This window comes from Oryctolagus cuniculus, chromosome 17 (assembly GCF_051225735.1).
Source record: "Oryctolagus cuniculus isolate XC-2025 breed Fujian yellow rabbit chromosome 17, ASM5122573v1, whole genome shotgun sequence".
In the NCBI taxonomy this organism is placed as follows: domain Eukaryota; kingdom Metazoa; phylum Chordata; class Mammalia; order Lagomorpha; family Leporidae; genus Oryctolagus; species Oryctolagus cuniculus.
The window spans coordinates 9,287,094-9,313,289 of NC_142883.1; positions in this window are offsets into that span (position 1 = coordinate 9,287,094).

Below are 26,196 nucleotides of genomic sequence, written 5' to 3' on the forward strand. Positions count from 1 at the left end.
AGAGACACAGAGAAAGGTATTCCTTTTCTGTTGGTTTACCCCTCAAATGGCCGCTACGGCCAGCGCAACGCGCCAATCTGATGCCAGGAGCCATGTGCCTCCTCCTGGTCTCACATGCGGGTGCAGGGCCCAAGCACTTGGGCCATCCTCCACTGCCCTCCCGGACCACAGCAGAGAGCTGGACTGGAAGAGGAACAAACAGGACAGAATCCGGCGCCCCAACTGGGACTAGAACCCCGGGTGCCGGTGCTGCAGGCGGAGGATTAGCCAAGTGAGCCGCAGCACCAGCCTTTTTTGTATATTTTATAGTCTTTTTTTTTTTTTTTTGATGTAGCAATCAAGTTCTTATCATTCACAAGGGTGGGGTTTATGGTAGAAGAAAATGCAGAAGGGACTTGAATGATGATTTGGTGAAGCAACTCCCCACAATTACACAGAAAACTAATTGTTTTCAGTGGAAAAAACACTGCTGCTAAGTTAATAACATTGAACATTACAAATGAAGTATGATTGGAATAGAAGTAGTAGAGAAATAGTCATTATTTGGATTGGATTAGACATGAAGCATTAAAAATCAAAGTTTATAACATTTTAATGATTCTAAATGCTTCCCAGTTTTACTATTTTTGCACTTTTTAAACCAGAAAGGGTAGCCAACTATGAAATTATCTAATTCTCAATACTTTGTATAGAGTTATACAAAATTAAAACATGAATTGAAATGTCTTCATTCCTATCCCTTGACTATAAGGAATTTGAAACAAATTTGTGTTGTATCCTTGGTGCAAACATTGTCATTCGGAAATATTGTGCATAAGAAATAGCATCTTAAACCTCCGGAAGTCTTATAGGAGTTAAGGAAAACAGACAACTCTGACTCAGTGTGCAATTCCCTAAAAGACTGAGAATCCTAGCTTTCCCCATAAATAATTCAACCTCCAAACTGTAGGATAGCAGAATAAAGTCAATACCAATTTAAAATATTAAAAAAGAGAAAGATACGGAAACTCTAAATTTTATTTAAGAGAGGAAACACACTATGTTCCTAAATCTGTATATATGAACTACATAAAATATATAACTTTAATAAAATTCAAAATAAACAAAAACAGTTCACAAGTAAATTGAATTGAAAGATGTTTAGTTTGGCACAAACATTTTTGAAATCCATACAGATTTTTTTATAAATGTGTTTTCTGTGAACTTTTGAAATATATTTCATAAGTATGCTTAAAATATACTATAAAGTTACCAAAAACTAGCAATTAGAAACATTTAAATTCAAGCTATACATAACCATATTTTGGTCACTTCCTCCAGAAAGAGGATGGCCAGACATTATGAAGGTCCTTTTATAAGTTTTGTGATGATGGACAAGTCCTGCTTAAACAGGACTTACTTCTCTTATGAGAAATAGTACAGGTAGGAATAGGAAAAAAACATCTCTCAACCCCTAAATGATGCAACCAACGCCAGGCATTTGTCAATCAACTCCAGTGTATAAATTTAAGGGTCAGTGTAAATTATTAAAGTACTTTAAAAAGTCTTAGAATACTTATGTAGAAGCCATGAGAAATACATATTTTGGTGGTAATACTTTCATTCTTAAATGTATTGTATTTGAAAACTTTAGAAAAGAAGTTAAAATTTTCTTCCCCCTCACTCAGTTATCACGGTCAGTGTGTTATTTGTCATTGCTTATATTAACTTCAAGCATAAAACGATAGTATTAATTTGAATTTGCACATTAATATAGTTTTTTAAATGTCATAGGTGAAGAAGGGCATGATTGCTCAATGACACCTAAAATGTCAAAAAAATAAAAAAGAAAAAGAAACAAACCAACAAACTTCACCAACAGGAGTTCAAGAATTGGAAAAGAATAAACATACGATTTTCCAGTCTGAGCTGAAAGTTTAGCTTTCCTATTGTGCATCGTTTTCACTTCTTTTCTTTCTTTTTCCTTCTTTCCCCACCCCCTTTCTCTTCTTTTGTGTTTTTGAATGTCAATTTAGGGCTACGTGGAATATCAGATAAGTCTTTTAACTTTTTTTTTTTTTTTTTTTTTTTTTTGACAGGCAGAGTGGACAGTGAGAGAGAGAGACAGAGAGAAAGGTCTTCCTTTTGCCATTGGTTCACCCTCCAATGGCCGCCGCGGCCGGCACCCTGCGGCTGGCACACCGCGCTGATCCGAAGGCAGGAGCCAGGTGCTTCTCCTGGTCTCCCATGGGGTGCAGGGCCCAAGCACTTGGGCCATCCTCCACTGCACTCCCGGGCCACAGCAGAGAGCTGGCCTGGAAGAGGGGCAACCGGGACAGAATCCGGCGCCCGGACTGGGACTAGAACCCGGTGTGCCGGCGCCGCAGGCGGAGGATTAGCCTAGTGAGCCAAGGTGCTGGCTCGGTCTTTTAACTTTGAACTTTTAACCTTGAACTTCTGTTTCTTTTATTGTAAATTAGAGATAATAAAATACCTCTTGCATAATCTTGTTAGAAGGATCAAGAAGCTAACAATGGGGAACACTGTGTCAATTCTCAGGAACTGAATATTTAGGCAGTCTAAGCAAATCAGAGATTTTACACTTATTCTGGGTTTATAAACTGTGTGGAAAATCTGTCTAGGCACTCAGTGCTCTTGCAGCTCTTCCTCATGATCCAAGCTAGGGTATGGTACAGAATCCCAGATACAATTATTTCAACTCTTAATTTATTCTGTCTGGAAAGCCATGATCTTAGATCTGATTTTTTTTTTTAAATTAAAATCTTTTAAAAACCCTAAGTGCCATGGAAAGCTAATATCAAACCATAAATTGTTTTATGTAATTTCTTCCTTTTTCCTCTATGATTTTCAGCTTTTAGAAAGCAGTAAGAGGCTTTAATGTTTTCTTCAAGAAAACCTTTCTAATTCCTGATGTCCCTTAGACAGTGATGTTGATATTCAACTATGAGAACATATTATTAAGCTGTCTTCTATTAGGATCTACTATGCTCATTTACCCCAAGTCCTAGGGTGGGCTTGGGAAAATCTCGCATGATATCTTATCCTTTCTAAAATGCTTCAATTAAATATTTAAGTTGTAAAATCCACCACCTGATTCCATAAAGTAAGCAGATCTCATGGCTATGAGGCAAAGCCAGCTGTTCTTTAGTATTTAATATCATAACTTGCATTTTGACGTCTGAGGATTGATTTAATACATTATTGTTTCCATGCATGTGTCTTTTTTTAAAAAAATATTTATTTATCTTATTTGAAAGGCAGACTTACAGAGAGGCAGAGATAGAGACAGAGAGAGGTCTTCCATCTGTTTGTTCACTCCCCAGATGGCCGCAACAGTAGGAGCTGGTCCGATCTGAAGCCAGGAGCCAGGAGCTTCTGCGTCTCTCGTGTGGGTGCAGGTGCCCAAGGACTTGGGCCATCTTCCACTGCTTTCCTAGGATATAGCAGAGAGCTGGATTGGAAGTGGAGCAGCTAGGACTTGAACCAGCACCCATATGGGATGCTGGCACTGTAGGAGACAGCTTTACCTGCTGTGTCACAGTGCAGTGCAGGCCCCTCCATGTATGTGTCTTAAAATACACACCTCTGATTTTGCAATAATTTCCAGGAGCTGCTGCAGATAGTCTTAATGGGGGAAAGTCAATATATTCAATTGAATTTGATATAAGGTAGGTCATGAGCACAAATCTATCTGGGAGAAAAATCACTGAAGAATCTTCCCTTGTTTAACATGAACTCTACAAGGTTCTGGTTACCAGGTACAATAGTATGAATGTGTGTGTTCCTTCAACAATTAACACTTGAGAAAATGCTGAAGATCACTAGCCATCAGAGAAATGCAAATCACAACCACATGATGTTCCATCTCACTCCAGTTAGAATGGCTCTCTTAAAGATATCAAGAAATGACAAATGCTGGTGAGCAGATGGGGAAGAGGTACCCTGGTCCACCGTTGGTGGGAATGTAAACTGGTGCAGCCACTGTAGAAGACAGTATGGAGATACCTCAGGAATCTGAATATAGACCTACCACATGATCCAGCCATCCCATCCCTGGGAATTTACTCAAACCAAAAGAAATTTGCATCTGAAAAAGTCATCTGTACCCTCATGTTCATTGCAGCACAATTCACAATAGCTAAGATATGGAATCAACCCGTATGTCCATCAACTGTTGGCTGGATAAAGAAATTATGGTGTATATACACTATGGAGTACCACACAGATGCTAAAAAAAAAAAAAAAATGAAATCCTGTCCTTTGCAACAAGATGGATGCAACTGAAAACCATTATATTTAGAGAAATAAGCCACTCCCAAAAAGAAAGATATCATATGTTTTCCCTGATCTGAGGTAACCAATAGATTACCTGAAATGTAATATTGGAATGAAATAGACATTTTGAGATTTGATGATTGTTTATAGCCTTTGTCTTTTCCATTGAGGAACTATGTTTTTTTTTTTTCTTCATACTATTTGTTGAACTCTTTTACTTAGTATAAGGTTAACTACACAATCATTTGTAAAAATCAAGAGTGGGAACGTGAGAGGGTAGAGAAGAAAGGGTTGGCGTGTGGGCAGAAGGGTGGGTGGAAATGTCATTATGTTCCTAAATTTGTATATATGAAATACAGGAAACTTGTATAACTTAAATGCAATTTAAAAATTTAAAAATAAAACATGGAAACTAACACTTAGGATGATGGTAATTAAGAGGTGCTGCCTTCTCGGAATTGTCTAGTCATGAGAACTCCACTCTGATGCCTGGGATTCTTTCCCTTATAAAGAAAAAAAAAAAATCTGAGGAGCTTGTCTATCCTTTCTACCATGCAAGAATGAAAGAGTAATCTATGGGGAATGGGGTCTCACCTGACACAATCTGCTAATGCCTTGATCTTGGGTTCTCAGCCTGCAGAACTGTGAGCAATAAATTCTAAATTTCTTAGTCTAAGATGTTGTGATATAGCAGCCCGAAGGGCTAAAACATGGGAAATTAAGGAGTTTTCCTGGAAGTGACATTTTCAGTGCTAAAACTAGGGAAGTCCTAAGCAAATCAGGCTGAGCTGGTAACTCATGCTGTACCACTCCCTTGGGAAAGTTATTCACTGTCTTTGAGCCGCTACTGTCCTGTGATTTATTGAATGAAGATTAAGGCATACTTTTGTTTTCTAGGGTATTCTATGAGATCAAACTGATAACCTCGTCATTTCTAAGTGCTATGTACCAAGGTCTATACTGCATATGTATGTCCTTAATTTTACTCAATGCTCGTAATTTCCTAAAGTTATTAAGGATTTGATTCTAAGTTGGAATTCTGCCTCCCCACTCACTAACTTATGCTTTAACCTCTCAAACATTTAACCTCTGCAGCATTGTTCTCAACTGTAAAATGTAGCGGTTTCAGCTCCACTGTGTTGCTGTTTGCAGAGTGTGTAGAACACAGTCAACAGAAGGCCTTGTCCTTCTCCTGCATGTTTTCTCATGAGAGGTCATAGGAACCTTGAAGAAACAGTGTTTTGTCATAGAAAACCAAAGATGGAATAGAAGGGGAAGGGCTAAGATAGTGTCGTGCCAAACAGCCTGAGAACTATTTGGACTGAACTCCCAACATGAGAAAAGAAGCCCTAGGAAAAGCTAGTAGATCATCCCTGGAAGAAGAAATAGCAAGTGCAGAAGGTTGAGCCAAAAAAATTTCATTGCAGCTCAGGAATATAAAAGAATTTGATAATGTTAGTGTTAACCAAAGAATGGGATTACCTTGCCATCTGGGAGAATATGGTTTGTCAACCAAAAGAATCATCAATATTTAATTATATAAATTTTAGGCAACAAAGCAGGATCAGGTTTCTTTTGACTAGCAAAATCTACTAAAACTATACAGCATTTATCTGCAGATATTTATGCAACTTATTCAATTGGAAGAGGTAGCATCAGCCAAGCTTTTGGGGAAAAGTGGGGTGGTGTGTGTGGTGTGGGTGCAGGATCTATGAGGACCCACTCTTTTGTCTCACTTAAGCATGTCTTACTCTTTTTTCCAGGAAAAATAAGTACTGGCTACTTTTGAGTAAACAAAAATAAATTGATTTTTTGTTTTTCTTTCTTAGAAGTGTTTATGACTTTATAAAATACAAACTTTAATCTTCCAGGCTTCACTTTTCCTAAAGAAATGTCATTTTGTTACTGTTCTCCCATTGCTGGGAACAGACGTACATTTCCAACGAAGAGAGATATGAAGTTTTTAATGATGTGTTCTCAGGACTAGTATCACATAACTGTCCTTCCCTCAAAAATCTACATCAGCAAACTATTATGACAGTCTTAGCAGTTAATTGCCTGAGGCCAACACTATATTTTCCATGGAAATACACATCATGATAGGCTGATGCCTAAAAAATCTCTTTTCGATTGTTATTTTGGCGAGCGATTCCCTGATGACAATATGACAAGTAATAGTAAGTTTTGAAAGAACTGAGAGAAGAATAAGAATATCATAGAGAGAGCTTAGATGCACAGTACATAAAACACTTTTCTGGAGAAAAGGTAGAGAATGTGGCAGACCTAGCTTTATAGTGAGAGTCACAGATAGGAGACTAAAGGGTTTCAAGAAGAAATGGTTGCTGTTTCATTACACAGGTGAAATCTTACATCAGTCAGAGCTTTTCTAAGTTTCTTGAAAAATTTAGTCACTGATGTGGTTCTGTGAATGATATACTTGCACTTCCAAAATCCTTGCGAGGTTTCACCTGATGAAATTCCTTTCCTTTGTATGAAAGTACTAATAGAGTGATTAGACATGACTTGGCCATATCTGGAATCACAGACAATGTAAGATCATGTATTTTTTTTTTTTTTGGCCCTCTTCATACACCCATACACACACACACACACTCCCTAAATATCTGCTATTCCAATACCTGTTTGACTATATTATATTATTTGAAAGGTTTTGTTCAAATGTTGAATACTAATTATTTAGTTAACTATAGAGCTGAGAAATCAAACTACAAATTCATCTTTTTACTTTTGATGTTGATCTAATTTTAGTTATAGAAAAGTTACAAAAATTATAAAAGAATGCTCATAATCCTTTAATTGGTATCACTTAATGCTAGTTTTTTATATAAGTATATTAAATGAGAATAACAATTAGGCATAACACTGCAGGTATAATATTCCAAACACAAATTCCATATTGTGTTTAACTTTGATGTCTCTTTGGTCATTCTATCTGTAACAAAACCTCTATCTTTTCTTGTCTCTGAGACTCTGATATTTTTGATGAATTTTTGTCATTTATTTTATAAAACGTCTCTCAGTTGGAAGCTGTCTGAAGATTTTTTTCTTGCTTACAATTAGGTTATTCATTTTGGCAAAAGCTCCATGGAAGCTAAACTGTAACCTTCTCAGGGTGGCTATCATGAGGTTCATGATGTATTGCTACCAGTGATACTGCTCTTCATCCCTTAGGTAAGGAGTTTTTCACTATAAAATTACTGTTTTCTCCTTTATATACTAAGGAAGACAACAAGTGCCCTGGGGATGATGCTTTCAGGCTATGCAAATAACGTGTTTTCAAAAATGTGTGCAACAGATTTAGTACTCATCACCAATCTTGGCTGCAGCAATAAACACGGTGGTATTTGCCAGATGTTAATTTTCCATTTCCCTTTATCTGTATGTACTAATAGAATTCTTCTTTGGGACATAATTGAATCTTCTCTGCCATTAATTTATTCATTTAATTATTTAGATTAGTGTGATCTCATGACTGTTTATTTTGTTCTATGAGGTATGTTCCTATACTAATAGTTATTTTGTTTCTCACATTGTTCAATATGTGGCCATTAGGACCCCCATAAAGTAGGCTCCTTTGTCCTTTTGATATGCTGCAACCTATGTGAACACTCCCTTTTTTATGGTATTGCAAGTTGTTCCAGATTCATCTTGCATTTTCCCAGTCCTAGTCCTAGAAACAACCACCTCTGCTATGAGTCCTGGTAATTTCAGTTAGAGAATGGTGTTTAGAAACCACAATCTGGGGGCCAGTGGTGCTCATTGTTACTAAACTTTCATTATCCCCAAAGTTCTTGGCAGATTGAGGTAAGAAATGTGTGCATGTGTGTATGTATTTTAATCCCCACAAATACACCATCTATATTTATTACTCTATGTGTATATGCACATACATATATATATGTGTGTATGCTTATTAGTTGAATATGATATACACTTGAATTTTTCACAGAGTTTCTAATTTCATACTTCCATGAGAAATAAAGAAAATTAATGTACAGATCTACCTTTAGATTTAGAGAGTCCTGTTAAAACATGGCTTCCAAAGTCATTTATGTGAGTTTTTGTCTTTCTCCATCCGTTCATCATGACTTGGTAATTCATTTGCGGTTAACTTAGGTTGGTACTGTTTTATTATGTTAAGTTTTTGAGCTCTCCCACTACAGTCTTGTTGATTTTAATAAATGATTAATCTTGAGGGCTATATGAAATTGTACCATGGTTCTAAGAGACGTAGTATATAAGAAGGTATCACAAAGCTGTACGACTACTTCTTCAGCTCTGTTACACCTTTCTTCTATCTACCATCCCTCTATCAATAACCTTTTTTTTTAGTCTCTGGTTGATCTTCCTTGTATTTCTGTTGTGCAAATAAGCAGATACATGTGTGATGTCTTATATCCTGTTACATGAAGGGTATCATGTACTAGTTAATATTTTATATATTCTTATCACTTTATCTTAAAAGTTATTCCATAATAGTTCACAGATCTCTAGTACATTTTCAACAGATATCACTAAATTAAAAGGGAGTATTAGAATTTTAAAACATTTTATTTTGGTATGCATATTTAAGTTTTTGCCATGCTTTGCAACTAGACACTAAGCTTCAAAGCACAGCCTTGAATATGAGTATTTTCAAGGTAGACTCTTAAAAGAGGATTTGTTGGGACAAAAGACAAGTGCATATATGGTTTTGTTAGGGAGTTTCAAATGTTAATGACTATGCAAAATTACACTCTCATCAGCAATGCATGGCAAGGTTGATTTCCCCATAGGCTCTTCTACAGAAGATGTTGAAGCACTTTTTTAAAATGCAATAAACTTTACATATTAGTGCAATTGCAGGTTCACAACAAATTTTTTAAAAAATGTTCAGAGATTTCCCACATAAATTTCCTTATATACTCATTGCCTCTTCCATTATCACCAACCTTCCATCAAAGTGATACGTTTTTATAATTAATGAACTGACACTGACACATCCAAAATCATCCAAGACCCAAAATCCAAATTTATAGTATAGATCACTCTCAGAATTGCATTTTTAAAAAAGATTTATTTATTTATTTGAAAGTCAGAGTTACACAGAGAGAGAAGGAGAGGCAGAGAGAGAAAGAGGTCTGCCATCCGTTGGTTCACTCCCCAATTGGCTGCAATGGCCAGAGTTGTACCGATCTGAAGCCAGGAGCTTCTTCCAGGTCTCCCATGAGAGAGCAGGGACCGAAGGACTTGGGCCATCTTCTACCACTTTTCCATGCTGTAACAGAGAGCTGGATCAGAAGTGGAGCAGCTGAGACTTGAACCAGAGCCCATTTGGGATGCCGACACTGCAGGTGGCACACTGTGCTATGCCACAGTGCTGGCCCCTGAGAATTGTATTTTCTATGGGTTTATACAAATGTGTGCTGACATGTACCTACCATTGCACTGTCAGGCAGAAATAGTTTCACTCCCTGAAAACCTTTTTCACTAGCTCGTCACTTCTCATTGCCTACAACCATGTCAGTTATAGATATTTTTCCTTTCTCTGAGCAGTACAGTTTGAAGCATAATTTTTCTTTTTAATATTGTTTTATTTTTGGCTTATTAATATGGAATTTAATTTCTCCCATGTCTTTTAATTAATTCTTCTTAGTCCTAATAATAATCCATTTTCTTATTGTACCACAATTTAAATTAATTTTTCCAATCACCTCCAAAGGACATATTTGTTGCTTCCAAGTTTGGGCAATTGTAAATAAAACTGCTATAAACATAATCTGCAGGTTTTTTTGAGTGAGTATAAGTTTTCAATTTCTGTGAGTGAATAATAAGGAGCATGATTTGAGGTCAAAAATGACTAAATGATATAATTTTAATGTTAGGTGGTTTACTAGGTAAAAAGTTATATCTAAGTATTTTGCTTTGTACTTCTCTGGTTATGAGTATTTTTTTATTTCTACAAATGCTAGGTGTCCATTTTTAATCTTATTTTATATATCACCTGGTCATATAGGTTTTCTATGCTTCTGTCAGGTTGTTTTGGCCTAAAATATTTTCCTCCCAACTTTTAACAATATTTAATACATTTGGATAATAACCATTTGTCTTATAAATCTAAATTTTTTTCCTGTTTATAATTTTCTTTGGACTTCGCTTATGCTATTTTTGTAGAATGCAAAATTTTCATTTTTATGTAGTCAAATTTGTCAATCTTTTCTTTGACACTCTTGAATTTTGATTTGTACAAAATCATTCTTGTTACCAAGGTCAAAAGAGGAATTCATTGACTATTTCTTATGCTCATTGCACAGTTCCCTGTCTTAAATTTACATTTATGTTTTTGACTATATCAGAAGGAACAATCTGTTTCTTAATCATGGTGTTTCCAAACATAACATTCTGTGCTTTTCATCCCAAAGGATTAAAAATGCCATCTCTTCAAACTGATCTATTTCCATCAGCTGCACTGTTAAGCCCTGATTTCTCTGCTGTATCCCAAAGTGGAAATAATATTTTCTGTAAGCCATGATGAAGCAGAGGTTGAAACTTGTATGCAGTTGTTGAAGTGTGTGTGTCTGAAACAGAGGTAGGGAGACAGAGAACCTACAAGAAAACATTCTTCAATTCAATTCACACGGAAAGAACAATAGTTGGAAGTATTCTTACACACAATAACTTGTGTACTCACCAGTCAATGACCTTCTCATGTGCCTTCCCCATAAAAGCTAAGAATTGTAAGCTATGTACAAAATAAATGAGTACATATTGAAGCACCTCTTAGAATTTTATTGGATTATTTACATTGATACTGTATTACTACTGTGACACTGTCCATTTAGGTAAGTCTTCATGGTTTGATAATAGTTTTCATATAACTTACTTTACTTCATCTTCAGAAAACTATCTGGACACTCAACAAACTTGATTATATATTTCACAGAAAATTATGTATTCATTCCTTTATTTAGTCATATGTACCAATTGAAATATTTATCCATTTAATCATTAAATAATTGATTCATTCTTTTGTTCATTTATTATTTACCTCATGCTATCTACTATTGATTTAAGATGGCTAGAAATATGGATTATTTAGACCAGTGCCTCTTAAAGTTTAATAAGTACATGAATAACTTAGGAAATCTTACTGAGATAGAAATTATGTTTAAGAAGTCCTGGAATAAGGTTTCAGATTTGACATTTCTAGCAGCTTCCTGATGCTGCCTATGCTTCAGTCCTCAGAACACATTTGGCTAAGGAGCAAGACTGAGATGGTCTCCATTTGTTGAGATGTAGGGAAGGAAAAATAACACATACTGGAAACCAAATAAATAAAGGTAGCTTCCTCTGTGTCTTGGGAATTGTTTAATGCTCTTGGACATGGTACACAATTTTTATGCTTAATAAGGATTTTATATTTAATTATGTTTTCAAGAAGAAAGTGAAATTTCCCATCAAAGATGCTACATCTATCCCGTTCATCTTCAGACTACAGATAAGCATTGATGCTAAACTGAAACCATGCTTACCAAGAAGATCACAGTATTGTAACACACATCTGCTATGCTTGTTTCAGTGAGACACAGGCAAACATTAAGAACTGTTCATGATCGATGAGAATTACCCTGATGCCTAGGGCTGTACTTCCCAAAGTGTGAGTGTCACACAACCTGAATGTCTCAGAACCGTTCCATTTATTACCCAGTTCAAGGGCTGGTCCCAGGTACTTAAATAAGAAAACTAGGGGTTGGCATCATGGCATAGCAGGTAAAGCCGCCTCCTTAGATGCTGGCGTTTCATACGGGCACCCATTTGTGTTCCAGCTGCTCCACTTATAATCTAGGTGCCTGCTAATGGTCTGGGAAAAGCAATGGAAGATGGTCCAAATGATTGGGTCCCTACCACCCACGGGGGAGATCTGAATGATATTTTTGGCTCCTAACTTCCGCTTGGCTCAGCCCTGGCCATTGGAGCCACTTGGAGAGTGAATCAATGGATGGAAGAACTCTCTCTATATGAATAATGTTGACTCTCAAATAAATAAATAAATCTAAAAGAAAATGTAAAAATAAAACCAATCTCCAATCAGCTCTATGCAACTTGTTATCTGTTTACAGAAAATTATTTCAGTGAATTTCAAAAAGCCCATTATTTTGTTTTACCTTGCAAGATTTCATTTTTCTACAAGTTCAAAATGAAGGAGTACACATGTGTGTGTGTGTGTCGTACCATACCTGAATAGAAAAAAAAAAAGAAAAATGAAAGAAAGAAAAGTATCATTGTGATATAGACACATTCATTCATTGTGCATTGTTTATGGCTTCTTTCACACTAGTGTCAGATTGCACTGTCACAGAGATTATATTGCACACAAAGTTGAAAATATTTACTATTTGGCCATTACAACAAATATTTGCTGCTGGTAGTCAAGGTGATACTAAAACTCTGGTTTAAATATCCTCCCTTGTAAAATTCCCTATCATCAGGGCTATTACCATATGGTTGGGTGATATATTATAAACAAGGAGTGTACCACGGACACATACCACACACGCTATAGTAGGGGGAGACAAAGAAAGGGAGAGGGAGAGGGCAAGAGAGGAGAGAGACAGGGAGATTTCTCGGAAATCGTATGGATCTCTTCCTCATTATATAATAGGGAACAGATCAACTTGTAAGGTGTTATCCAAATCATAGAAGGTAAGACACTTAGGGCATATTAAAAGAAGTACTTTAGCCGGCGCCGTGGCTCAATAGGCTAATCCTCCACCTTGCGGCGCCGGCACACCAGGTTCTAGTCCCGGTTGGGGCGCCGGATTCTGTCCCGGTTGCCCCTCTTCCAGGCCAGCTCTCTGCTATGGCCAGGGAGTGCAGTGGAGGATGGCCCAGGTGCTTGGGCCCTGCACCCCATGGGAGACCAGGAAAAGCACCTGGCTCCTGGCTCCTGCCAGGATCAGCGCGGTGCGCCGGCTGCAGCGGCGGCCATTGGAGGGTGAACCAGCGGCAAAGGAAGACCTTTCTCTCTCTGTCTCTCTCTCTCACTGTCCACTCTGCCTGTCAAAAAAAAAAAAAAAAAAAAAAAAAAAAAAAAAAAAAAAAGTACTTTGACACTGAAAATAAGTTATCACAGTAAAAACAGGTTTTTTGAGTATCAAGAGATTATGCACATTAATCCATCAATGAAACACACAAATGAAGACTCAAATGCAACAGATGTTAAGCACATACTATGGAATAAATTTGTAGTGTAATAGATTTAACATAGGAAATGAGGCCAAATTCTTTGTGCCCTCTTACTGACTCTCTTTCCTCTTACCCACCTTCCTAATACCTAAAAAGTGATCCTGACTCATGTTTTTAAGGTGTCTGGGAACAAATACAGGAAGAGTAATAACAAAAAACAGGAGAACAAGCAACATAATTGAGGTGCACTTACCCTAACGGGCACATGAATGAGGATTGTGTCCCTTTATGTTATAATGTGATTGTTCTTGTCCTTCAGAGTATCCTGAAAACATAATTAGGGAAAATCCATGCCAAAGAAGGCAGGGAATCCCATGGGTTTAGAGCAGAGGCTGTGAAATATAACATGATCAAGAAAGAAAAGTTTTACAGGTCTCTGACCATTGTCAAGACCTGGTTGTATGTGTGTTAGTGCTGTCAGTCTAATACTGTCGATCTTCTGCTATGAAGTGTTGCTGCCTACGTGGAGGTTTTATGCCTCAGACTAGAGTTTGATCATAACATAATAGCAGCTAAAACCAAGTTTATTGGTTAAATTGATAGTTTATCTTCTATGCCATTACCTAAGCTTTGTTTTTCTTCTTACTTTTATAATATCAATGTATTTTGTTTTGATAATGTTATTTTTAAGTGTAATATCAAGTGAGATATCAGGATATTTTCAGAGTGTTGTTTTACATGGTTGAATCTAAGGGTATCCAAATATCAAGACTAGTATGCTGTGATGTTTTGAAAAGATGATGGAGAAGTTTAAATGCTAGAAAAATCTGTTTTCTTATTTATTGATAAATTCTGTCTATGCTTCATTGATTTCAGATGAGAATGCTTCGAGATATTGATCAAGCAAGGCCCTCATCAGTCAGTCTCATATCAAATCCTGGCCAAATTAAAAAGCAGACTTCTTTTACCTGGGATTCAAATTTGATCACTTTCAAATGGATAGCAAAAAATACAACAAAAGTCTCAGACCACCAGCAGAGTGGAATCTTCTATTCTATTGACAGGAGTCAGTCTACCTGCTTCTCCCTAGTATCCAGCTGACTGCAAGTGATCCTCATGTGTCCACTATCTTCCCCATTGTGAACCTGCTGACTCAGACCATGAGCTAGGCATTGCCCATTGGATCTGTTGGCACTGTACCAGTGTTCAATGTTGTAATCTCAAGTTTGCTTGTCATCTTTTCTAAATACCTGGATTCTACTCAGTGTGCTTTCAAATGCAGCAAATTATTTGATTGTCATGAACAAGGAGTAATGTCAAGTAATCCCTCTCCACCAGTTCCTGCTGTCATGCTCATATCCTGAATTTATTCAAAATCAGCCTAAACCAAGCTAGTTTTATCATGGTCCTAAAACCTGCGCATTGACTGTTTCCACATCTTCCTAAAGGACAGTCCTACCGGATTATGAGCCTTAGTTCCAGGTTATCAATTAAGCTGCGACATTATTCTGACCAGTTGTGCAGAATAATTCTGTTGCCATAATTCCCTAACGTGAGTCAGGCTGTCTACAAATAACATATCAGGATCTTATCAAATGGAATCACTATTGGTAAACATTCTTGGTTGCAAGCTACAGAATCTGATTTGGGGTCATTTAAGATGAAAAGAAATGGATAACAGATACAAATGGTTAATAGCCTAAAGAAACAGGTACCAAACATGGTTAACAATCAATGTAGGCAAGAAAGATGAATATAAATATTCCTCAAGCAGCAATAAGCATGGGCAAGTAATGCTTTGAGAACATTCTTGTTTGGTGACTCATGGGTACTACACCTCTGGTGCTGCCAACAGCAAATACTCAAGCCCACCACATCTTCATTTCTGTTGTTGTTGCCTTTGCCACACCCCCAACAATACTTGCTGCCACTATTGTCATTGCCACCAAGACTAAAGCATAATAATTGAAGTGCCCCACCAGGATTCAAAGTCCAGGATAGGATCATCTAGTTTGCTGGTGCTCTTGCGGTCAAGGATGGAAGATGGTCTTTCTATACTGAGAACTGGAGGTCCTCCTTTTCACACAGAGTCAAGCAATGAGGAATTCCTTAAAGAAAGGAGAATAGTTTTGAGATGGATAGATTCACTCATCACCTGCTTGCCACCCCCTGTGACATTCCACAACTGAAGTTGTGGGAGGCTGGATAATGGTCCCCCAAATGTTCACATCCTAATCCCCAAACTGTGAATATGTGCGTAACTCACATTAGATGGCAAAAGGAAATAAAGGCTGTAAATGCAATGTCTATGGTTAATCAGCTGGTCTTAAAACAGAATGATTACCCTGGATTCTCTGGTTGAGCTTCATGTAATCCCAAGGATCCTTTAAAATAGGAAGGAAGGCAGAGGGGTCGGCTAGGTGAATGCCAGCTGGGAATGATTTGTGTAATTCGAATGATTAAGTGTGATTCAAGGGGCTAATAAGTCAAAGGATGTAGAAGTCTCTGGAAGCTGGAAAAATCAAGGAGACAGGATCTTCCCTAGCACCTCCGAGGAAAATGTGGTAACGCCTTCCTGTCAGTTTTAGCCTAGAAAGACCCAGGTCTGATATCTGACCCGTGAAAGAGTAGGGTTATACATTTTCTGTTGTTTAAAGTCACTAACTTTATAGTAATTAGGTACAGCATCAACACAAAACTAATGGAGGAGTTTAGTTTATGTTCTTTTGGAGCTAATAAAATTTTCCACCACAGGTGATATTTATTTCCTCAACATCCGTTAACGCCTATTTGATTAACAGGAAAGGATTTGGGCTATTTTGCTTTCACGGATTTTTCCCCTCATAATTATGGGAAAGATTTCAATTTTTAATATCTACTCAAAAATTACGTGGTTGGTATTTGGTTCATTGGGTAAGCAGCTGTTCAAGAAGCCTGCATCTCATATTGGATGAGTGGGATTGAGTCCGGGCTCTACTTCAAGTTCCAGCTTCCTTCTAATGTGAACCCTGGGAGGGAGCAGGTGATGGCTTAAGTATGGTTGTCCCTTCAACCCATGTCAGAGACCTGGATTGAATTCCAGGGTCCTGACTCTTGCCTGGCCCAGCACCAGCAGTTGTAGGCATTTGAATAGTGAAACGGAGAATGGAAGATCACTCTCTGTCTATGTTGCTCTCATTCTGTCTGCCTTTCAAATAAACACAAATTTTAAAATGTATATAGAATTTTTAAAAAAAATTATGTTCCTTAAAACAATATGTAACCAATCTATGAGAAGAACTTAGTTCATTCTAAAAGCAGTGAGCAGCTTCAGATAACAGTGATATCAGTAGGAAGCTAATACTTATTCAGAATGTTTAGTATTTATAAGTTTATCTAATTTTTTAAATAAATTTTATTTTTTAAATTTTTTTGACAGGCAGATTTAGACAGAGAGACAGAGAGAAAGGTCTTCCTTTTCCGTTGGTTCACTCCCCAAATGGCCACTAAGGCCGGCGCACTGCACCAATCCACAACCAGGAACCAGGTGCCTCCTCCTGGTCTCCCATGCAGGTGCAGGACCCAAGGACCTGGGCCATCCTCCACTGCACTCCCAGGCCACAGCAGAGAGCTGGAATGGAAGAGGAGCAACCGGAACAGAATCTGGCGCTCTAACTGAGACTGGAACCCAGGGTGCCGGCGCCGCAGGAGGAGGATTAGCTTAGCGAGCCATGGTGCCAGCCAGAATATATTCTTATAGTAAACTTGAAATACACATTATTATTAACTATGAGACTATACAAGAGCTCTGTCACAACCACTCCATTCTACTATTGAAACTTGGAAACATCTATATTCAATATACAAACAAAGGAGATGAAGGCACAGCCAAGACATTGTAACTTGTAATAGTTCCCCACATGATTCTAACTTGCATGCAGTGTTAAAAGCCTTTGCCTTATGAAGTAGCTCTTGAGTCTGTGGGCAATCATGAGAATGATGTGCAGAGATAACTGGACCAGAGACAAAAACACACCGATTCCCAGATACTCTTGCTATAGGTACTAATTCAGGGTTTCTGAAGGTGAGATTGGATAATACATAGCATTTAAAAATATTCTATGGGGAACTTGATTTCATTTCGTGTTTATAAACCACTGCCATTAAGGAAATGAAGTATATACCCCTAGTCATTCATTCTTTAACTTTTCTACATCTTCTGTGTTATTTTTTTCTAAGCATTGTTGAATTAAGACAAGGAAAAACAGGAGAAATTAGCATACGAATTTAAAACCCTAAATTCTTTTATTTAGAATATGAAAGAATACCTTCTGGGGCCAGCACTGTGGCATAGCATGTAAAACTGCTGCCTGCAGTGCCAGCATCCCATATGGGTGCCGGTTTAAGTCCTGGCTGCTCCACTTCTGATCCAGCTCTCTGCTATGACCTGGGAAAGCAGTAGAAGATGGCCCAAGTCCTTGGACTCCTGCACCCATGTGGGAGACCCAGAAGAGGCTCCTAGCACCTGGCTTTGGATAGGCCCAGCTCTGGCTCTTGCAGCCAGTTGGGGAGTGAACCAATGGATGGAAGACCTCCCTTTCTCTCTCTCTGCCCTGCCTCTCTGTAACTCTTTCAAATAAATAAATAAATCTTACAAAAAAAAAAATACCTTCTGGGGCTGGCACCATGGCTCACTTGGTTAATCCTCTGTCTGCGGCACCAGCATCACAAATAGGCGCCAGGTTCTAGTCCTGGTTGCTCCTCTTCCAGTCCAACTCTCTGCTGTGGCCCCGGAAGGCAGTGGAGGATGTCCCAAGTGCTTGGGCCCTGCAGCTGCATGGTAGACCAGGAAGAAGCACCTGGCTCCTAGCTTCGGATAGGCACAGCGTCAGCCGTAGTAGCCATTTGGAGTGGGGGGTGAACTAACAGAAGGAAGACCTTTCTCTCTCTCTCTCTCCCTCTCACTGTCTAACTCTCTCTGTCAAATATATATATATATATATACCCTATTGGAAGGGCCAATGTAAAAAACATACCTTCTGCATGGCCGACGCTGTGGCGCAGTGGGTTAAAGCCCTGACCTGAAGTGCCATCATCCCATATAGGCACGGGTTCTAGTCCGGGCTGCTCCATTTCTGATCCAGCTCTCTGCTGTGGCCTGGGATAGCAGTAGAAGATGGCCCAAGTTCTTGGACCCCTGCACCCGCTTGGGAGACCTGGAAGAATCTCCTGGCTCCTGGCTTCAAATGGGCTCAGCTCCTGCTGTTGTGGCCCTCTAGGGAGTGAACCAGTGATGGAAGACCTCTCTCTCTGTCTCTACCTCTCTCTGTAACTCTGTCTTTCAAATAAATAAAGTAAATCTTAAAAAAATACCTTGTGCTTGCCAGAGCAGACCAAGCTAGTTTCACGCAGGGAGGGAGAAAGATGAGCCCACTTTCACTTGATGCAACTCTCAAGAGGTGTGTAAGTCAGCATCTGAGGACTGAAAATGGCAGAAAACTGGGAGTAAAAGTGTTCTGTAGCATTTATTGTCTAACCTACCATGAGTAGACCAGTACAGACACTACCCTTCTGTGTGAATTACCTTAAAACATATGGGGCTTTTGTTAGCTTTTGAAAATTTTGCATTGTAGTACAATATTTCATATATTTTAAATTTTTAAAAAAATTTAAAAATCTGAGATAACCACTTTTTTTTTCATCTAGGAAGACTGACAGTTCAAGTCTTACTCATTTCTGAATACTAATCACTTAGAAATATGTGTAGAATACAGAAGGCATAGTAAAACATTATTTAATGAATGAATATCAGGAAAAAGAAATTTCACATAGAGGACAACATATATTTTTAGAGTGCAAAATTCTGAAACTTTTAGGGGCTGAGTCATGGCTATGCTTTTTCAAAAGTGCAGGCTTCCAAACAAATTCTACATATATGTTGCATTACCCTTGGAGATAATATGTCAGACATCAGATGTAATTACATCGAGTACTGACAGTTACTAAATACAATATGCAAATAATATTAATGTATTCCTCTCCATATCTTCAAAAATCAACACATCAACTCAGAATGTGAAGAATCCTGAATAGGATGTGAATGAATTGTACAAAGTTTCTGTGACTTCATTAGGTTTTCTGGAAGTGAGTGGTTCAATAGCTCATTCCTATTTGGGTCTTGAATCATAGTGAAGAAACAGGCCCCATTTTCAGAATTTCAGAGCCTTATTTATGGATGCCCAAAAATCCATTCTTCTTCATCTCCCAGAACAGCATTCAAAAGGCCCAGATGCCAAGCTGGGAAATGTAATTTTGCGGGAGCAGCTGGCTTCTTGGAAGGACCTCTGGCAATCTTCTGGGCCCCTTTGAAGTGCCTACTGTTATGACTTGTGTTTTAAAGATGCCTCATGAACTGTTTGGGCTGCTTTGCTGAGGCACTTGCTATTTTCATTTTGACTCATTTCTTAATTAATGAGAAATGTATACGCATATTTAATCCAAATGGAAAAAATAATAACTACTGAGTATGACTGGGGAAAAAAGCCCATATATGGAATTTCCACACATTTAAATCTTAGTCTTGGAAGAGACACAGAGGCCACCTTGTCCAACTTCCTACCCAATGCAGGGATTTCCTCCACAGTGACCTTGAGCAGAAATAAGTCAACATCTGTTAAAAGCTCTTGGTGACGGGGCGATTATTACTTCTTAAATCAGCTTATCCCTGGGTTACACTAATTGTTTAGAAGTCTTACTAATGCTGACATGAAATCTGCATTTCCATTTTTACACCAGTCCCAGCCATGCCTTTGGAGCAACACAGAATAAATCCAATCCCTCTTCAACCCAGTAGCCTCTCAAATGGCTTTCATCCTGTGGTCACCCATCTCCCAGTGTCAGCTTCTCCTGTTGTTCAGCCATTTCTATTTCTTACAAAAGTCTATAACTATACATCTTACAACATATCATCTTTCTGAATGGTTCCTAAGGATTTAGCACTGCTCCTCAGTAATGATTGTAATTCCACCAATCTGAACTCATAGCTTAAACTATTGTTACAAGACTCACACTGGGCCAGGAACGCGACTCACTAGGCTAATCCTCCGCCTTGCGGCGCCGGCACACCGGGTTCTAGTCCCGGTCGGGGCACCGGATTCTGTCCTGGTTGCCCCTCTTCCAGGCCAACTCTCTGCTGTGGCCCGGGAGTGCAGTGGAGGATGGCCCAAGTACTTGGGCCCTGCATCCCATGGGAGACCAGGATAAGTACCTGGCTCCTGCCATCGGATCAGCGTGGTGCGCCGGCCGCAGTGCGCCGGCCGCAGCGGCCATTGGAGGGTGAACCAACAGCAAAGACCTTTCTCTCTGCCTCTCTCTCTCTTACTGTCCGCTCTGCCTGTCAAAAAAATAAATAAATTAATTAATTAAAAAAAAAAAAACAAGACTCACACTGGTGTATAAAAGTTCAATAGGGATTGTGCTAACCCCTTGTGTGTCTTAGACTCTTTGTAGCCTGAAGACAGATTCCATTATAATTTTCAACTACATTTGAGAAAACTGAGGTTGAAAGGTTAGGGAATCGCCTCTAGGCCACACAGCTATTTCTTTCCATCTGCAAAGTGATTTACAAACTACATAGTCTCTCCTGAGATTAGGGTCAATTAAAACTGACCTTTGAGTAATTTATTAAAAGCTATTTTGAAAATTGCTATAAGAACAGGATTTCTTCTACCTGTTTATTATTTGCAATGTAGTTCATTTATTTTTCTTCTTTGATGTAGCTATAACCATATTATCTATAATTTTATATTCAATTCCACTTCTAAACATAGCTAATATAAATGACTCTTTTTGTAAATTTTATTTATTTGACTGGCAGAGTTACAGAAAGAGAGGAAGAGATACAGAGTAAGAGACTTTTTTTTTTGACAGGCAGAGTGGACAGTGAGAAAGACAGAGAGAAAGGTCTTCCTTTGCCGTTGGTTCACCCCTCAAATGGCTGCTATGGCTGGCATGCTGCGGCCAGCGCACCACACTGATCCAAAGCCAGGAGTCAGGTGCTTCTCCTGGTCTCCCATGGGGTGCAGGGCCCAAAGGGCCATCCTCCACTGCACTCCCGGGCCATAGCAGAGAGCTGGACAGGAAGAGGAGCTACCGGGACAGAATCCGGCGTCCCAACTGGGAGTAGAACCTGGAGTACTGGCGCCACAGGTGGAGGATTAGCCTATTCAGCCGCGGCACTGGCCAACTGGCTGGTTCACTCCCCAAATAACCACAATGCCCAGGGCTAGGATAGGCTGAATGCAGGTCTTCCATAAGGATGTCAAGGGCCTAAGTACCTGGTTTATTTTCTGCTGATTTCCCAGGTGCATTAGCAGGGATCTGGATTAGAAGTAGAGTAGACGGGCCTTGAACTGGTGGTAAAATGGAATGCCGGTGTCTCAGGCAGCAGCTTAACCTGCTACACCACAATGCCAACCCCATATTTAATTCTTACAGAGAATTTGTAGGCTTGTTTTTGTTTAAGTACATTTTATGTGTTGAAAGTTGAAGTTTACAGGTGGGAATTTAACTTAACTGTGAAGATACTTGGTACCTGGCTCTGGCTCCCTGCTAATGCAAACCTTTGAGGTCAATGGAAATGGTTCGATTAATTGTGTCCCTGTCATACCTCTGGGAGACCTGGATTGAATTCCTGGCTCCTGCTTTGACCTTGGCCCAGCCCTGAACGGAGCTGGTATTTAAGGAGTGAACCAGTGGATGGGAGTGCTGTGTGTGTGTGTGTGTGTCTTTGTGTGTTTCTTTACTTCAGAATAAAAGAGAGAAAGAGAGATAGAAAAAAGAGAAAGAGAGAGAGATAGATGCAGGAAGGAAGGAAGGAGGAAGGAAGGAAACAAAGAAGGAAGGAAAGAGGGTAGGAAGGAAGAGAGAACAATTAAAGTGAAACTTATAGCACCCCAAATCACTTTGCTACTCATTGGATCATTGTCTAAGTCTGCTCCTATTGGCCATTTCATCTTCTGATTAGCAATTAGTATCAATTGCTTCTTTGCATATGCATAGTAGTTTTTATTGTTTGTTTTATACTGTTGGTGATATACTATAGATAATTTGAACTATATCATCTTCCTGTAATTGTTGTGAGGTTTTGTTCGGTCTGGCAGTTAAATTGTCAATGGATCACCTTGACTTGCTGTGTGTTGGATTTAGTCTTTATTAAAGATGATCAATTTTGGTTTTGAACTTACATATGAAGAATTGTCCTGTTTCATTAACACAACTTTTCTTGGATCTGAGCTAAATTTCCAATGTGCTCATCAAAGTGTCTTTACTATAGATAGCTATGGCTAAATTCCCTATCTCCTCCTACTGTGCAAACCTCCAAAAAGTCTCTGCCCAGCTCACTACTCCCCAACATTTGTTCTCTGCTAGGTCTTGCCGAGTGTTGTCCAGAACATGTACTTTTGGAACTGATGAAGTGTGAGCTTAACCAAAGGCTTTCTGTAAATATCCTTTATTCAGTTACTGAGAGTTCTTAAAGTAGTTGATACTGGATTTTGTCGGATGCTTTTTTCCTGCAGTTAGTGATATGATCAGGTTCTTTTTCTTAGTTAACATGTTGATGTGATGGATTACATTCGTTGATTTTCAAATGTTGAACAAGTTTTTCATATATGGAGAATATTCCATTTATTCATAACATATATTTACAATGTATAAAAATTTGAATTGCAAGTTCGGTGCTGTTGTGTGGTGGTTAAAGCTGCTGACTCTGATGCTGCATTCTATAAAGACACAAGTTTGGATCCTGGCTGCTCCATTTCTAATCTAGCACTGCTAATGTGCCTGGGAAAGCAGCAGAAGATGGTTGCAAGTGCTGGGGTCCCTGTACCCATGCAGGAGATCCAGGAGAATCTCCTGACTCCTGCTTCAGCCTGACCCAGCCTCGGCCATTGCGGCCATTTGGGGAGTGAACCAACAGATGGGAGATCTCTCTCTCTCTTTCTCTCTCTCTCTCTCTCTCTCTCTCTCTCTGTTTGTGTCTTCCTCTCTCTGTGTAATTCTAATTTTCAAATAAAATATTCTTAAAGAATTGTGAATTACTAATATTTTGGGGCTTTGCATCTATATTCAAAGGCTCACATTTTATACATATCCAGAAATCTGTAAATGTAATCCACAAAATAAATAATTATGGTATATTTCAGAATAATGGAACTTGGAAGAGCTGAATATGACATCCATTCATATTTTTAATTTAAGCAATATTACTTATTGCTATTGGGGAGCAAAGAGAAACAATTTTGAAATACAGGCATACCTATGAGGATGGATTAAAGAGATAAGCACAAATAATGCAAAAAGAAGACCAGACAATAAGAAAAGTAAGAATATTATAAATAAAACATACAGAGAATTCAGTTTGAAGGCCAAAGGATAATACATTGATGAACTCCAACCAAAAAAAGCAATTATTAACATTAATGATTCTGTTAATATTACAGATATTTGAAATAAGGGTGTCTACTTTCACTATGCCAATTAAATATAGTACTCCAGGTTTTAGCAATAGCAATTAGGAAAAAGATAGAAATAAAGAGCATGGCTCACTAGGCTAATCCTCCACCTGCAGCACCAGCACCCCAGGTTCCAGTCCCGGTTGGCGCCCCGGTTCTGTCCCGGTGGCTCCTCTTCCAGTCCAGCTCTCTGCTGTGTTCCAGGGAAAGCAGTGGAGGAGGGCCCAAGTGTTAGTGATAGTGATTAAACCAATGTGGTACCTGATAAAACCACTTCATAGATTAGTGAAATAGAACAGAGAGCCTAGTATATCATAGAGTACATTGATTTTTGACAGAAGTGCTCAGACCATGCAGTGGAGTAAGGATAATCTCTTCAACAAATGGTGCTGGCAAAGCTGCATGAATATGTGCAGGAGAATGAAATTAGATCCATGCCTCTCACCATCTACAAAAATCATCTCAAGATTCAAAGACCTAAATTTTAGACCTGAGACTATAAAGTTGCTGGAAGAAAATGTAAGAGAAACACTCCAAGACATTGCTGTAGGGGATGTCTTCATGGACAAGACACCAAAAGCACAGGCAACAAAAGCAAAACCAAGGAAATGGGGTTATATCACACTCAGAAGCTTCTGCACAGCAAAGGAAAGAATCAATAGAGTGAAGAGACATCCAACAAAATGGGAAAAATATTTGAAAGCTATCTGTCCAACAACCAAGGATTAATATTCAGAATATATCAGCAACATTAAAACGTCAACAATAACAGCAAAAACAATCAATCCAGTTGAGAAATGGACAAAGGATCTCAGTATACAGTTTTCAAAAGAAGAAATACAGGGGATGGTGCTGTGGCGCAACACGTTAAAGCCGTGCCCTGAAGCACTGACATCCCATATGGGTGCCAGTTCAAGACCCAGCTGCTTCACTTCCGATCCAGCTCTCTGCTATGGCCTGGGAAAGCGGTAGAGAATGGCCCAAATCCTTGGGCCCCTGCACCCATGTGGGAGACTTGGAAGAAGCTCCTGGATCCTGGCTTCAGATCGGTGCAGCTCTGGCTGTTGTGGCCATCTGAGGAGTGAACCAGTGGATGGAAGACCTCTCTCTCTGTCTCTACCTCACTCTGTAACTCTGTCTTTCAAATAAATAAAATAAATCTTTAAAAAAAGAAGAAATACAAATGGCTGACAAATATTTGAAGAAATGCCAACATCACTAGCTATCAGGGAAATGCAAATCAAAACCACAACGAGATATATCCTCACTCCTGTCAGAATGGCTAAAATCCAAAAGACAGAGAGTAAGAAAAACTGGCAAAGATGTGGAGAAAGGGGAATAGTTATGCCCTCTTGGTGGGAATATAAATTAGTGCAGCCTCTCTAGAAAGCAGTGTGGGGATTTCTTAAAAAACTAGAAATCTGCAATATGATCCAGCAGTCCCACTATTGGGTATATATACAAAACACGTAAAAACATTGTATCAAAGAGAAACCTTCATTGCCCCATTTACAGCAGAATTGTTCACAATAGCCAAAACATGGAGCTATCAAGGTGTCCATCATCAGATGAATAGATGAAATATACAATATGGAGTATTATTCAGCTATAAAAAGGAATTAAATTTTAATATCTGCTTCAAAATGAATGCAACTGAAGGATATTATGTTGAGTGAAATAAGCAGGACACAGAAAGACAAACACTGTGTGCTTTCTCTTAAATGTAGGAGTTACAATTTCTTAAAAAAGGGGAAAAATCAAAAAACAAAAAGAAGGAAAGAAAGAAATGCCTGCATATATCAGTATTGTCACAAATGTAGTTTTGTAAAACTTTGTTTTATAACCTTGTCAACCCAATGGTTAAGAATGTTATACTACTTGGCCCGAGCCGCAGCTCAATAGGCTAATCCTCTGCCTGTGGCATCGGCACACTGGGCTCTAGTCCCGGTTGAGGCGCCAGATTCTGTCCCGGTTGCTCTTCTTCCAGGCCAGCTCTCTGCTGTGGCCTGGGAGTGCAGTGGAGGATGGCCCAAGTGCTTGGGCCCTGCACCCACATGGGAGACCAGGAGAAGCACCTGGCTCCTGGCTTCGGATAGGCGAGGTACGCTGGCCACAGTGGCCATTGGGGGAGGGGGTGAACCAATGGAGAAGGAGGACCTTTCTGTCTCTCTTTCTCACTGTCCACTCTGCCTGTCAAAAAAAAAAAGAATGTTATACTACTGTAGTATACTTAATGATCTGT